Here is a 15,203-nt window from a genome sequence, read left to right on the forward strand (position 1 = left end):
TTTAGTTTACTGGGTGCAGCAGTTTTAATATAATCCCTGTTTTCTGCAGATCTAGCAGAGTTCTGAATGCTAAGCTGTGTATATCCCCTCCCACACCACTGATGGATGCAATCTGTTAGATGGTATTTTGAGAGCTAGAATGCTTTGTGTTTACCTTCAAGTTACTTTAATGTCTAGTGTGTTACATTGCGAAAAGAAGGTGGAAAGAAACTGGTTCACATTCCTTCAGAGACATTTGCTTTATAGTAGCTATGTCACCTGGATAGGTAAAGGAAATTTTGTAGCAGGCAGTGACCACCATATAAAGTAGTCGTGGCCGAGTGGTTAAGGCGATGGACTTGAAATCCATTGGGGTTTCCCCGCGCAGGTTCGAATCCTGCCGACTACGGATTAATTTTACTAGATAAACTCTTTTAGCTCAAACTTATCCAAAACCTAAGTTTTTTTGTTGTTGTTTTTTTTTTAAAGCAAGTTACAACATGTTGCTATGCTGTATCAAATTTTATGTACTGAATCTTGTCAACGTATTTCCTTACACAAAATACAGGTTCTAAATCTAGTTTGCTTGTACACACCTTCTGATTAGGATTGTTTTTTGTCTGTTTATACCGGAAGGTGTCACTATTTGTTCTGGCAACCTTGAACAACTCTTAAAGAGGTTGTCCGCTGCTAGGATAACCCCTTCTTGAACTAAATGTTTGGCCCCGATAAAATAAAAAAAGCTATACTCACCTCCCATGCTGGCACCGTTCCAGTGGCGTCAGCACTCACGGTTTTGAAGCTCTCGTGCAGTGTTGTGCCTCGTGGTGCCCGGCGCCCAATCAGCGCTGGCGTCATTGTCTCTGCTTTCGTACGGATTGAGTATAAAAGGAAGTCAGAGATCAGCTGCAGTCCTGGCTTCCTTTCCATATTCAATCCGTATGAAGGCGGAGACAGTGACGCCAGCGCTGATTTGGCGCCGGACCCCACATATCACAACCCCGCATGAGAGCTCAGGGACTGCGAGTCAGCCCGCCTGACATCACTATTGCGTCTTCAGGGATCACACAGTGCATTCTTTGCACTTGCACCAATGTGACGTTCCGCACCCCCTGGGGACACGTAAAGTCAGCATGGCACAGTATTTACACAGACACCTCCTGTCACATGGGCCGAGGGAGGCATGAGGATTGAGAGGATGTGGCCCAGTCAGTCGCTGACGTGGCACCACACTCACAATCCTGAGTGGTCCCTTTCACTAGCACCAATGAAACTACGCCTTGTCAGCCCGATAGGACTGCCACCAGTTCCTCGTTAGACATAAGCCCGGTCTGATTATATCAAGCCAGAAAACAGCCCCTGTAGCATGGAAAGTTCAGCTGAGAAAACAGACGTGTGGATTCGTGGATCGAGTTAACAGAACAGCCCAAGGTTAAATTATGTATTTTATTGCCTTAACCCTGCTGTTCTGTTCGGTCAAAAATGACCGTTTTTGAACTTTGATATTTTTTAAAAAATTCATTATGCGGTTCTGAAACTTGTGGTTACTTCTATTTTCCTAATTTGAGGGGTTCTTTCTAAGGGTACTTTTTTTTGGTTTAGTTTTTGCACCACATTTTTTTTTTTACACTTGTACTGTCCCAGTCAAAAATGACCGAATATCATTTTATGCTAATTTCAGCCTTTTTTGAGTAAAACAAATGAGTTATAATTTCTTTTGAGACTACTTATTGCATCTACTATTGTTTATGAAGTAAACAGTTGTTTTAGGTGCAGATTTAGGCTGTGTGCCCACGTAGCGATTTTTAAGCGTTTTTGCCGCGATTTTCGGCGCGGAAACTCTGCAAAAACGTTTAAAAATCGAGTACAGAACGCCACCCATGCATTCCTATGGCATTCCGCACATGCTGTGCGCTTTTTTCCGCGGCGGAATCGCATCGCGGAAAAAATCGCAGCATGGTCATTCTTTTGTGCTGAATTGCAAAGAATTGCCGCGATTCCGCACCCATAGGAATGCATGAGAATCGCTTACTTCCTGCATGTGGCTATGCCCACCATGCGCGAAGTTAAGCGTCTCATGTGCGATTGGTACCCACGGTGTGGAGGAGAGGAGACTGTCCTCCAGGCCCTGGGTACCATACCCCTGTAAAAAAAAGAATAAAAAATAAAAAATCGGGGTATATTTACCTTCCGGCGTCACGTGCTGCATTCCCGGCCTCAGCGTTCCCAGTAATGCCTTGCGGCAAGGTCCTGTGATGACGTAGTCTCGCGTGACTCTAGCGGTCTCGCGAGATCGCTATAGCAACGCGAGACCAACGTTATCACAGGTCTCGCAAGGCATTACTGGGAACGCTGAGGCTGGGATGGCAGCGCGGGACGTCAGAAGGTAAATATACCCCTATTTTTTTTTAGCATTTTAACATTCTATCTTTTACTATTGATGCTATGATGCTTTACTATGTTTGACGAGTGTGACCAACCTGTCAATCACTTTCCAAGCGATGCTTCAAATCGCTTGGAAAGTGCTTGAATATCGCACGCGAAAATCGTGCAAAATCGCGAACATAATCACGGTAAAATCACGGTGAAATCGCGCGGAAAAAAACCCACACGATTTCTGGGAAGGAGTCCGGTTTTTAGTGACCGGAATAAAACGCTACGTGGGCACATAGCCTTACACATGCTTTCAGTACCATACGCATTGGCTTTCAGTACAGTTCTGTGCAATTTTTTTTCTCTGTATGTTATTTACCCTGCTTTTCCTCTAAAAATAAATAAAAAAAAACTGATTTTTTTTTTTTTACTATTTTTTTTTCAAAATGTTTGCACGCATTTTATACTATAGTTAATTTTAGTTATAGTTAGTTATAGTTGTTATAGTAGTAGTTGTTTTAGTTAGTTAGTTGAGCTCAAATTTGTAATTTCTGTGCAGAATTCAATAAGCCCTTGTAACCTTTATGAACACAAAATAAATAAAATTGAGTTTTTTTACGTATTTTTTTTTTTTTACAATGACCAACCATGTTCACATACAGTATAATAATGCAACAGGTATTAAAAAAAAAAAATTTTAAGTAGCTAAAACAGCATTTTAAAAGGTCTGGTCAAAAATGACCGGAGCAGTACAAGAGAATAGTGGAAACGAACAGAATAACAGGGTTAAGAGCACACTAGACAAAACACCACACAATGGTTACACATATACAATGGACAAATATGCAAATACAAATAATGGTAGTACAAAGTATTCAAAAGATAAGAGTCAGTTACCAGTCAGATGAAATGCCTGGCTTGTGGTCGAGGGGCTGCCATATGGGATGCTGATGGTCCCCTATGTTCTTGACTTTTTGTAATTCTGTGCTTGACACCCGTGCATGGTGTCCCGTTCTGTCACCATGCGGGGACATCAGCAAACTCACCACCCTGGTCCACTGTGCTCCAGTCCCTGCCTTCTTCCTCTGCACACAACACTGTGTGTGTCGACGGCATGCCTAGGGCGCGGGTGTGCGCACTCCCCTGGGAGACATCTTGTACAAAAGGCATCCTCCCCTGTTATGAATGAACAGGTCACCGAGGAGGATGGCAGGAATAGGCTAGGCCACCAGGAAACCAGAAAGGTTGGTAACTTAGGGGATTGCAGACCCCTAATCCTAACAAAACAACTAACTAGCCGTGGCGCGTGCCTACGATGCCCTAGACGCCTTGACACAGCCGGAGAACTAACTAGGCCTAAAGCAAGAAAGGTGAAATCTAAACTGCCCCGGAGTAGAACCCCAAAGAAATAGCCCCCAAACATATATTGTCAGTGAGACAAGATGCAACACAAACGCAGGCAGAAAATAGACTGAGCAAATGATGGGGCCCGAACTGACTAGATAGGATAGCAAAAGAAAGACACTGTCTGCAATCACGCAAAAACCCTAAAAAATCCAACACGTCTGATGTACAAAAAAAATACTGAGGTCTCACGACCTCGCCCCCACTATATCAGCATTCTGGTATGAACTGGCAGGAAAGCAAAAGAGACTAATATAACAGGGGACTGAACAAACTGACACAAGCTGTAAAATATGGAGCGGGGTCTAGCACTGCCCCCAGCAGGGAGCGTGCTGAACCCTCACAACAAGCAGAAAGAGGCAAAACCAGATCAGATGGGAAGGATTAGTGTGACGCCTCTGGCAATACGTCCAAGAGTGGACCCCCTGGATCGCGGATCCGGAGCCCCTGGGCCGAGCGCACCTGGTGAAGACCGACCCCTGTACAGGGATCGTTAGGGGCAGGACCACAGGGGGCGGAACCGCGACAGCCGGAGCCAGCAGGGACGACTCGGAGGACTGGCAGACAGAGCAGGAGTAGCGGGGAGGAAGGCAGAAGGTGATGGCAGGAAGACTACAGGAAAGGTACAGGGAGGACCACGGAAGGAGACAGGCTGACGGACAAGGACCAGGAACAGGGCAGACAACGGAGCAACAAGGATAGGCAGGGAACACTGAAAAAGGTAAGGCCGATGGGTGCTGCGAGTCACAAACAATCATCAGGCGCCCTCAGAATGGAGCGGGCGCCTGATATATGCGGAGACCGGAAGTGCGCCCTACAGACCCTCCCCTAGCGACGCCCCCTGCCAACAGAGGCCGGAGGAACGCGCGCGCGCGGCCTAAGGCCGGCGCGGTTACCCGCAGCAGAGCGGCAAGCAGCGCGGAAGGACGCGCGAGCAGGGGGAGGCAGGTGAGAGGAAGCTGCGGCGGGCACCGCCGCTAAAGGGGCATCGGCGGGTACGGCCGCCGATGTCACAGTACCCCCTCCCATATGCCCTCTCCTTCTGAGGCTGGTCAGAAATCTTTTCATGATAAGGGGGGCATCGACATTTTCTCGGGGCTCCCAGGACCTCTCCTCTGGGCCAAAACCCTTCCAGTCGATAAGAAAAAGAGTTTTACCCTTGACCCTTTTCATAGCCAGGATGTCCTTTACTTCAAAGACATTGTTAGAACAAATGGGCGAGGGAGAAGACATGGAGGTTGGTTGGAACCGATTCAAGACCACAGGTTTGAGGAGCGAGATATGGAAGGCGTTAGGGACCCGGAGTGACGCCGGCAACCTCAATTTGTAGGCTACCTTGTTAATGCGCCCAAGTATTTCAAAAGGCCCGATGTACCGAGGACTTAATTTGTAAGCAGGGGCCTTCAGGCGGATATGTTTGGTAGAAAGCCAGACTTTGTCCCCGGGCTGGTACGGGGGTAGATCCCTTCGTCTTTTGTCCGCGTGTCTCTTAATTCGGACGTTGGCCAGCTCGAGCGCCTCTCTGGTCTCCTTCCAAATTTGTGAAAACTCCTTGGCGAGAGTGTCTGCTGCAGGAACTCCGGATGATGCGGAAAAAGGCAATGGAACCCCAGGATTTAGCCCAGTTACCACAAAGAACGGTGTCTTGGACGTTGATTCGCTGGAATGATTATTATGAGCGAATTCCGCCCAAGGTAGAAGAGAGACCCAATTATCTTGATGGGCGTTAGAAAAGTGGCGTAGGTAGGTGGTCAGAATTTGGTTAATCCGTTCCACTTGGCCGTTGGTTTGAGGATGATACGCTGAGGAGAAGTCGAGAGACGTGCCCAGGAGCCGACAGAGGGCCCTCCAGAATCGGGAAGTAAACTGGACCCCACGATCGGTCACGATTCGCAGAGGGAGACCATGTAGCCGGAACACGTGGTGGATAAAGATCTCGGCCAACTTTGGAGCAGATGGCAGTCCGACCAGGGGAATAAAATGGGCCATTTTGGAAAAGCGGTCAGCGACGACCAAGATGGTAGTGCATCCTGCAGAGCGGGGCAGATCAGTCACGAAGTCCATGGCGATTTGCTGCCAAGGAGCCTCTGGCACAGGCAACGGATGAAGGAGGCCGGAGGGCAGAGTCCTTGGAATCTTGTTCTGAGCACAAGTCCTGCAGGAGGCTACAAAGTCCTTTGCATCCTGGTGGAGAGAGGACCACCAGTAATACCGGGACAGAAGCAAAAGAGTCTTCTTAATCCCAACGTGCCCAGCAACCTTGGAAGAATGACCCCAGCGCAGTACTTCCAGACGTTTGTTTGGAGGAACGAAGGTCTTGCCAGGCGGAGGGTTAGAGAACCTCACGGGGGCCACGGAGATAACTTTAGCCGGCTCGATGATATAAGATGGGTCCTCCTCCTTCTCTGGTGGCTGCAAAGACCTGGAAAGCGCGTCAGCTTTGATGTTCTTACTGCCGGGCCGGAAATGGAGCTTAAACTCAAAACGGGAAAAATACAGAGCCCACCTGGCTTGTCTGGAGTTGAGTCTCTGGGCAGATTGCAGGTAGGCCAGGTTTTTGTGGTCCGTGAAGATAGTAAAGGGGTGCACTGCCCCCTCGAGCAGATATCGCCATTCCTCCAGCGCCATCTTAATGGCCAATAATTCCCGGTCCCCAATGGAGTAGTTGCACTCCGCGGGAGAAAAGGATTTGGAGAAGAACCCGCAGGGGACAAGACGTCCAGATGGAGCCTGTTGGGAGAGAACTGCCCCAGCTCCAGTGGAGGAGGCGTCAACTTCCAGGATGAAGGGCCTACTAGCCACTGGACGGTGTAAGATCGGAGCAGAAGCAAACGAGCGTTTCAGGGTCAGAAAGGCGTCCTCGGCTTCAGAAGGCCAGACGTTAGGCTTCGTCCCCTTACGGGTCAGGATCGTAATGGGCTTGGTGACTGTAGAGAAGTGGGGTACAAACTGCCGGTAATAATTAGCGAAGCCGAGGAAACGCTGGATGGCCTTTATGCCAACTGGACGAGGCCACTGGAGTACCGCGGACAGCTTCTCCGGATCCATCCTAAGACCGGACTCCGTGATGATATACCCCAAGAAGGGTAAGGCTGTTTGCTCAAAAAGGCACTTCTCGATCTTGGCGTAAAGACGATTTTCTCGAAGGCGCTGCAGGACCATGCGTACACTTCTCCGATGGGAGGAGAGGTCGGTCGAGAAAACGAGGATATCGTCCAAATACACCACCACGCAGGAATAGAGTAGGTCTCGGAACACCTCATTTACGAATTCCTGAAACACCGCTGGAGCATTGCAGAGACCGAACGGCATGACCAAGTATTCATAATGGCCGTCCCGGGTATTGAAGGCCGTCTTCCACTCGTCCCCCGCTCGGATTCGGACTAAGTTGTAAGCTCCCCGCAGATCCAACTTCGTGAAGATTCTGGCCCCCCTCAGCCGGTCGAAGAGTTCAGGAATCAGCGGGAGCGGGTACCGGTTTTTAACCGTGATGTTGTTCAGGCCCCGGTAATCAATACAAGGTCGCAGGGACCCATCTTTCTTCCGGACGAAGAAGAAGCCTGCGCCCGCAGGGGACGAGGACTTCCGGATGAACCCCTTGGCCAGATTTTCCTGTATATATTCCGACATAGCCGAGGTCTCTGCTGGGGACAAAGGATAAGTTCTCCCTCTGGGAGGAGTGGCACCAGGAACTAGGTCGATAGGGCAGTCATAGGAGCGATGAGGGGGTAAGGAATCCGCCTCCTTCTTGCTAAACACGTCGGCAAACGTGTGATAGGGTGCGGGTAGGCCCGGGGGGTCGGCAGGCTTCAAGCATGGACGGGGACGCGTGAGAGCCCGTAGGCAGTGCTCCTGGCAGGAGTGCCCCCAACGGAGAACTTCCCCAGAGCGCCAGTCAATCACAGGCTCGTGCCGTCTGAGCCAGGGAAGCCCTAGGAGAACAGCATGGGCTAGTTGTGGCAAGACATAGAAGGCAATCTTCTCGAGGTGGAGAGCTCCGATTTGAAGGTCTACTTCGGCGGTAACCATGGTGATGAGTCCGGGTAAAGGTTTACCGTCAACGGAGGAAATAGCGCGAGGGTTCTTCAATACCAACACCGGAATCTGGAGTTTGTCAACCTCCTCCTGGCGGATGAAATTACCGGCAGCACCCGAGTCCACATACGCCTCCACAGATCCACGCCCCCGACCTGTAATTAGCAAAGCAGAAAGGGTAAGGGGAAGAGAGGAATTTTGATCACCTAGGGGGTCCTCTCTTACCTGACCTAGGTGGAGGCATTTCCCGATCTCTCTGGCTTCTCCGGACAAGTACGCACAAAATGGTTGGCACCCCCACAGTACAGGCAGAGACCCTTGGTCATCCTCTCCCTGCGGCGTTGCTCGGACAGCCTGACACGATCGACCTGCATAGGCTCAGGAGCGGTGCTAACGGGAGATACCGGGAAACGGGGGACAGGAGCCTGATACAGCCTAAAGGACCTCCTCTCTCCGACTGCCTCTCGAGCGCGCTCCTGAAAGCGGAGGTCTATGCGAGTGGCTAGCGAAATAAGGTCCTCCAGAGTGGTGGGGGTGTCACGCCCGGCAAGCTCATCCTTGATCTTACTGGAGAGGCCTCTCCAAAAGGCTCCTACAAGGGCCTCATTGTTCCACCCCAACTCAGAAGAGAGGGTCCGGAAGCGGATGGCATATTGCCCCACTGTGAGGGAACCCTGGCGGAGGTTAAAAAGGGCCTCAGTGGAGGACGCTAAGCGACCCGGTTCATCGAATACCTTGCGAAAGGTTTCTAAGAAGGTCTGTATGCTTAACACGACGGGGTCATCTCTCTCCCATAAGGGGTTCACCCAGGACAGGGCCTCACCCTCGAGATGGGACACAACGAACGCCACCTTGGCGCGGTCAGTGGGGTACTGAAGGGGGGCAAGCTCAAAATGTAGCCTGCATTGATTTAAAAAGCCCCGGCATAACTTGGGATCTCCACTGTACCTGGGGGGTTTGCCCAGACGGGGAGCCGGGGTAGAGGCTACATCCGGGGAGGAAGTTGCAGCGGCAGCAGAGGATTGCAGGGCCTGTAATCGGTCATCCACGGATGCCATGTAACCCAAGATGTGGGATTGGGCGTCGCGCTGCTGCGCGAGCTCCTGCTGAAGGCTGACTAAGAGGGGAGCGTGTCCGGGGTCAGAGGTCTGCAGGGCGGACAACCGGGTGTCCATAGACTTCATAAAGGACATTATCCGGCTCTGATTTTCACGAAGGAAAAGCAATTCCTTTTGTGTGGCGGCTGCGGCACCGGCGGGATCCATGGCCTGATGATACTGTGACGCCTCTGGCAATACGTCCAAGAGTGGACCCCCTGGATCGCGGATCCGGAGCCCCTGGGCCGAGCGCACCTGGTGAAGACCGACCCCTGTACAGGGATCGTTAGGGGCAGGACCACAGGGGGCGGAACCGCGACAGCCGGAGCCAGCAGGGACGACTCGGAGGACTGGCAGACAGAGCAGGAGTAGCGGGGAGGAAGGCAGAAGGTGATGGCAGGAAGACTACAGGAAAGGTACAGGGAGGACCACGGAAGGAGACAGGCTGACGGACAAGGACCAGGAACAGGGCAGACAACGGAGCAACAAGGATAGGCAGGGAACACTGAAAAAGGTAAGGCCGATGGGTGCTGCGAGTCACAAACAATCATCAGGCGCCCTCAGAATGGAGCGGGCGCCTGATATATGCGGAGACCGGAAGTGCGCCCTACAGACCCTCCCCTAGCGACGCCCCCTGCCAACAGAGGCCGGAGGAACGCGCGCGCGCGGCCTAAGGCCGGCGCGGTTACCCGCAGCAGAGCGGCAAGCAGCGCGGAAGGACGCGCGAGCAGGGGGAGGCAGGTGAGAGGAAGCTGCGGCGGGCACCGCCGCTAAAGGGGCATCGGCGGGTACGGCCGCCGATGTCACAATTAGCAAATGAACAACTTAACTGAAAAATGCAGGATCAGGCAGTAGACATCAGACCTCAGTATACACAGGAAGAACTAATCACCAGCAGGGATTGAAGGAAACCTGCTGACTTAAATACTCCAATCAGTAACACCAGATCTCCAATCATCATCATCAGGTGGAAGACCTCTGTCAATCCGGCCAGCTCCACTACCCACAGTAACCACCAGAGGGAGCCCTGACTCAGAAGTAAGAGAATTCACAGCACTCCCCTATTAGGAGCTGCCTCAGCAACTCCTATAGTTGTGTTAGGTGGTTGGTGGTAACTGTATGTTGCCAGTTCATCTTCCTTAGTCTGATAGTGTCCCGTATCCTGAGTACCTGTGTCTCCACCACAGCTGCCCTTGTATCCCTGTGACTGCTTTAGCGGTGTCCATACCCCTTTCTGGCACTCTGGGGGCTGAATACCCAGGCCAGAACAGTGAACTTATCCCTGTGGCCACCCTATCTGCTCAAGGTAAACATGTCTTCATGACCATCCTGTGTGAACTTGTCCCGAGAGGCTGTCCTTTCTGAACTTGTCCCGAGAGGCCGTCCTTTCTGAACGTGCCCCAAGAGGCTGTCCTGTCTTAACTTGTCCCAAGTGTGGTTCTCCATGCATGTGTGCCTAAGGGCCCTCTCTATCATCTCTAGGTTATGAAACCATTCTGGTAACTTCTCAGGTTTTTCTGATCTTCACTCTATGATTATGGTTTCTCCACTGTAAGGGAGGTTGTCCACTGCCCTCAAATGTGCTGAATAAGATAAGAAAAAAGCATACTTATTCCCCGGATCGGCAGCGCTTCTCTGCTTTGAGCTCTGTATCCCCCTGGCTATTTCATTGCATTGTGAGTACTGCAGCCAAAAAGCAGAGTAGAAGCACCAGTCCAGGACCTGTACATGTTAAAGGGGTTTTCTGGTCCTAAACTACAAGCCTGCAGTCACTCTATATATAGTATGTGAATACTTACCGCGATTATTCATCAGTGCTGGGGGCAGCAGTCATCCTGAGGAATCAATGTTTACATGCACTGACAGTAAGCAGAGCTGCTTTCACATATCGGACAATGCCTGCATACACAAACACACATGCACAGACCCCCGCACAGACCCGCATACCCGCGCACAGACCCCCGCATAGACCCGCATACCCATGCACAGACCCCCGCATAGACCGCCGTACAGACCCTCATACCCGCGCACAGACTCCCACATATCCCCGCGCATGCCCCCGCACAGACCGGCATACCCGCACACAGTCCTGCATACCCGCGCACAGACCCGTATACCCCCGCACAGACCCGCATACTCCTGCACAGGCCCGCCACACACGCACACACACATAGCCCGCACACACCATACAGTCACACATTGTCGGCACATGTGCATTTAAATAAAACGGAGTCCGTCGCCAGATTCCGTCATTTGTTGGACGGTGACAGAACCGTCGCCCATAGGCTTAAATTCTAGCAAAAATCGGATTTTTCGATGGAGACAAAAAACGTTCCTATGTCCGTTGTCTCCGGCCGACGGACAAAGAATTTCCAATGGATCCGTCGAACGATGGATGAAACGTGTGGCCGTCCGTCACAATCCATCGCTAATACAAGTCTATGAGAAAAAAAACGGATCCAGCGGCATCAGTCACCGGATCTTTTTTTTCAAAATCTGACTGATTGTGACTGATGGCAAAAAACTGATATGTGAAAGGGGCCTTATTTGATTAGACCTTTCCCTGGAGATGTTTATCCTATATGTGTTAATTGGTGGTTGTTAAGTACCCAGGGACACATACCATGGGGGATCAAAGCTTTTAAAGAAGTCTGAATATACAGTTTTTAACATATAAAAAGGGGACTGAACACTGGGGAGGGACACAGAGAGAAGAGATTGGAGATGGACATTCAAAGACACAGAGGTTGATGGATTTTCTGCCTTGAGAATGTAATGTATGCAATGCTTGTTTTGATGGACATGAATTTATTGTTTATACTGTTTATTATTTAATCTTATAATTTATTAATTAAATCAATTTAAGTAAATTCAATTTTTGTGTGAGCATTCTCTTATTCATTACAAGCACTTCAATCCGTTACAAAACAAGTAGGTGTTGAATGAACATGAAAATATGTAGATACTATTATCTACATGTTTTTCATGTTCATTCAACACCTACTTGTTTTGTAACGGATATTCCATGTTCATTCCCCTCCTATAAAGCACAGGGAATATAATATACACCTGCAGGCCCGGATTGGCCACTTACCCAACCGGGCATTTTCCCGCTGGGCCGCCATTTTCATGAAGTTATGGGCCGCTTGCCGCGGCGGCGGCCGGTCGGCCTCTTTTTACCTGCCGCCGGCCCTTTAAATTTTTCTGGCAAGGCGGCAGGCAGCAGGGGATAAAAACGTGCCGCAACGTGGTGACGCTGCATGTCGTCGGTCGACAAAGCCCCGCCCCCGGACTGCAGCAGGAGGAAACCTGCTCTGTCTCTGGCGGCCGCGGCCATTTTTATTTTGAGCGCGTGGCGTGGGCGACCCATGATGTGAGTGACTCGGGCAAGGCGAGTGGCGCTGGCGAGCCTCCATTGTGCCAGCCATCCCAGAATTGCACACACACTGCACGATGTGAGAGGGCGGACGTCACCTGCGAGCTGGCCGGGCTGAGAGGAGCTTCTGAGATGAGGTCAGCAGAGCAGGGGGCCGGGGCAGGAGGTCTCTGGCAGGGTAGGATCTTGCCTTGTTGTCGTGTCTGCAGTCGCTCTGAGGCACGGTGAGTTGACAATATTGCCCAGCTTAAAGCTTGACACAGATCGGGTCGCACTGTAAATGATGTCTGCAGTAATATCGTAATATATAGCATGACATATTACACTGTATATAACATCCGATGTCTGTACACATAGTATAACATATATTAGTGATATAATATACTGTGTGCACAGACATCAAATGTTATATACAGAGTAATATGTGACTGCTCTAATATCTGATGTCTGTAGCCACAGTATACAGTAGCGTAGCTACCATGGTGCAGCTTGTACGGTTGTCCCGGGCCCCTGCACTCAGGGGGCCCATCCAGAGCTACACTGCCCTTACTGTAATTAATCAGCATGTACAATGCACATACACAGTTAAAGGGAATCTGTCATTTTTCGCATATAAGCTGCAGCCACCGCCATTAGGGGCTTATCTACAGCATTCTATAATGCTGTAGATAAGCCCCTGATGTAACCTGAAAGATAAGAAAAACAAGTTAGATTATACTCACCCAGAGGCGGTCTGGTGCGTTCCGGGTCTGATGGGTGTCGCAGGTCCGGGTCCTTGCGATAACGTCCTCTGCCTTACCGCGCTCCTGCGTAGGCGTACTGATTTGCCCTGTTGAGGGCAGAGTAAAGTACTGCAGTGCGCAGGCGCTGGGCCTCTCTGACCTTTCCAGGCGCCTGCGCACTGCAGTACTTTGCTCTGCCCTCAACAGGGCAGAGATTTACACCTGCGCAGGAGCCACAACAGAAGCAAGGAAGAGGACGTCATCGCATGAAGATGGGAGGCACCGGACCTGGACCGCGACACCCATCGGACCCGGACCGCATCGGACCGCCCCTGGGTGAGTATAATCTAACTTGTTTTTTTTAATTAAAACTTGTGGTGTCATGTGGGGGCATCATAAACAATAGGGGAACCTTATACATAGTGTGAGGGACCCCAAAACTGTGTGGGAAGGGGCCCTGTGTGCCGTCATAGTTCTTCAAATTTATTTCAGCAGCCATTATATAGCTTGTGGACTAATGTAGAGGCCATTCTACAGTTTGGGAGCTAATGTGCGGGTGTCACTATACAGATTGGGAGATCATGTGGGGGGCATTGCACAGTTTTAGGACTAATGCTGGGACCATTATACAATTTGGGAACTAATGTTGGGGAGCATTATACTGTACAGTTTGGAAGCTAATGCGGAGGCCATTATTCAGTTTGGGGACTAATTCAGGGACCATTATACAGTTTGGGGACTAATGCGGGGGCCATTATACAGTCTGAGGGTTACTGTGGGATTCATTATTTTGGGGGAGCAGTGGGGACATCATGCTATGTGTAGGGAAGCTGTGGGCCCTTCATACTTTGTATAGCGGAGCTGTTGGACCACCATACTGTGTATTGGGGAGCTGTCGGACCACCATACTGTGTATTGAGGAACTGTCGGACCACCATACTGTGATTGGGGAGCTGTCGAACCACCATACTGAGTATAATGGAGCTGTGGGACCATCATACTGTGTATAGTGAAGCTGTGGGACCACCATACTGTGTATAGTGGAGCTGTGGGCTCATCATACTGTGTATAGTGAAGCTGTGGGACCATCGTACTGTATATAGTGGAGCTGTGGGCCCATCATACTGTGTATAGTGGAGCTCTGGGCCCATCATATTGTGTATAGTGGAGCTCTGGGACCACCATACTGTGTATAGTGGAGCTGTGGGCTCATCATACTGTGTATAGTGGAGCTGTGAAACCACCTTTCTGTGTATAGTGGAGCTCTTGGACCACCATACTGTGTATAGAGGAGCTGTGGGCCAATGATTCTGTGTACAGAGGAGCTGTGGGGGGTGTCATACTGTGTATAGTGGAGCTGTGGAACCACCATACTGTGTATAGTGGAGCTCTTGGACCACGGTACTATGTATAGAGGAGCTGTGAGACCATCGTACTGTGTATAGTGGAGCTCTGGGACCACCATACTTTGTATAGTGGAGCTGTGGAACCACCGTACTGTGTATAGTGGAGCTGTGGGCCCATCATATAGTGTATAGTGGAGCTCTGAGACCACCGCACTGTGTATAGTGGAGCTGTGGAACCACTGTACTATGTATAGTGGAGCTGTGGAACCACCGTACTGTGATTGGGGAGCTGTCGGATCACCATACTGTGTATAGTGTAGCTGTGGAACCACATACTGTGTACAGAGGAGCTTTGGGGGTGTCATACTGTGTATAGTGGAGCTGTGGAACCACCATACTGTGTATAGTGGAGCTCTTCGAACACAATACTATGTATAGAGCAGCTGTGGAACCACCGTACTGTGTATAGTGGAGCTTTGGGCCCATCATATAGTGTATAGTGGAGCTCTGAGACCACCATACTCTGTATAGTGGAGCTGTGGAACCACCATACTGTGTATAGTGGAGCTCTTGGACCACGATACTGTATATAGAGGAGGTGTGGGACCACCATTCTGTGTATAGTGGAGCTGTGGAACCAACCACTGTACTGTATATAGTGGAGCTGTGGTCTCATCATACTGTGTATAGTGGAGCTCTGGGACCACCGTACTGTGTATAATGGAGCTGTGAAATCACCGTTCTGTGTATAGTGGAGATGTGGAACCACCGTACTGTGATTGGGGAGCTGTGGGACCACCATACTGTGTATAGTAGAGCTGTGGAACCACCGTACTGTGTACAGAGGAGCTGTGGGCCCATCATACTGTGT

At 50.4% G+C, this 15,203-nt stretch overlaps 1 non-coding gene across 1 annotated transcript; it reads left to right on the forward strand.

Moving 5' to 3' along the window:
• Positions 1 to 306: 306 nt before the first annotated feature.
• TRNAS-UGA (transfer RNA serine (anticodon UGA)) lies at positions 307 to 388 on the forward strand. Its single transcript has one exon. It is a non-coding gene; the product is annotated as a tRNA-Ser (tRNA).
• Positions 389 to 15,203: the final 14,815 nt, after the last annotated feature.

This window comes from Dendrobates tinctorius, unplaced genomic scaffold (genome assembly GCF_039654945.1).
Source record: "Dendrobates tinctorius isolate UK_male_01 unplaced genomic scaffold, ASM3965494v1 ptg000384l, whole genome shotgun sequence".
NCBI lineage: Eukaryota > Metazoa > Chordata > Amphibia > Anura > Dendrobatidae > Dendrobates > Dendrobates tinctorius.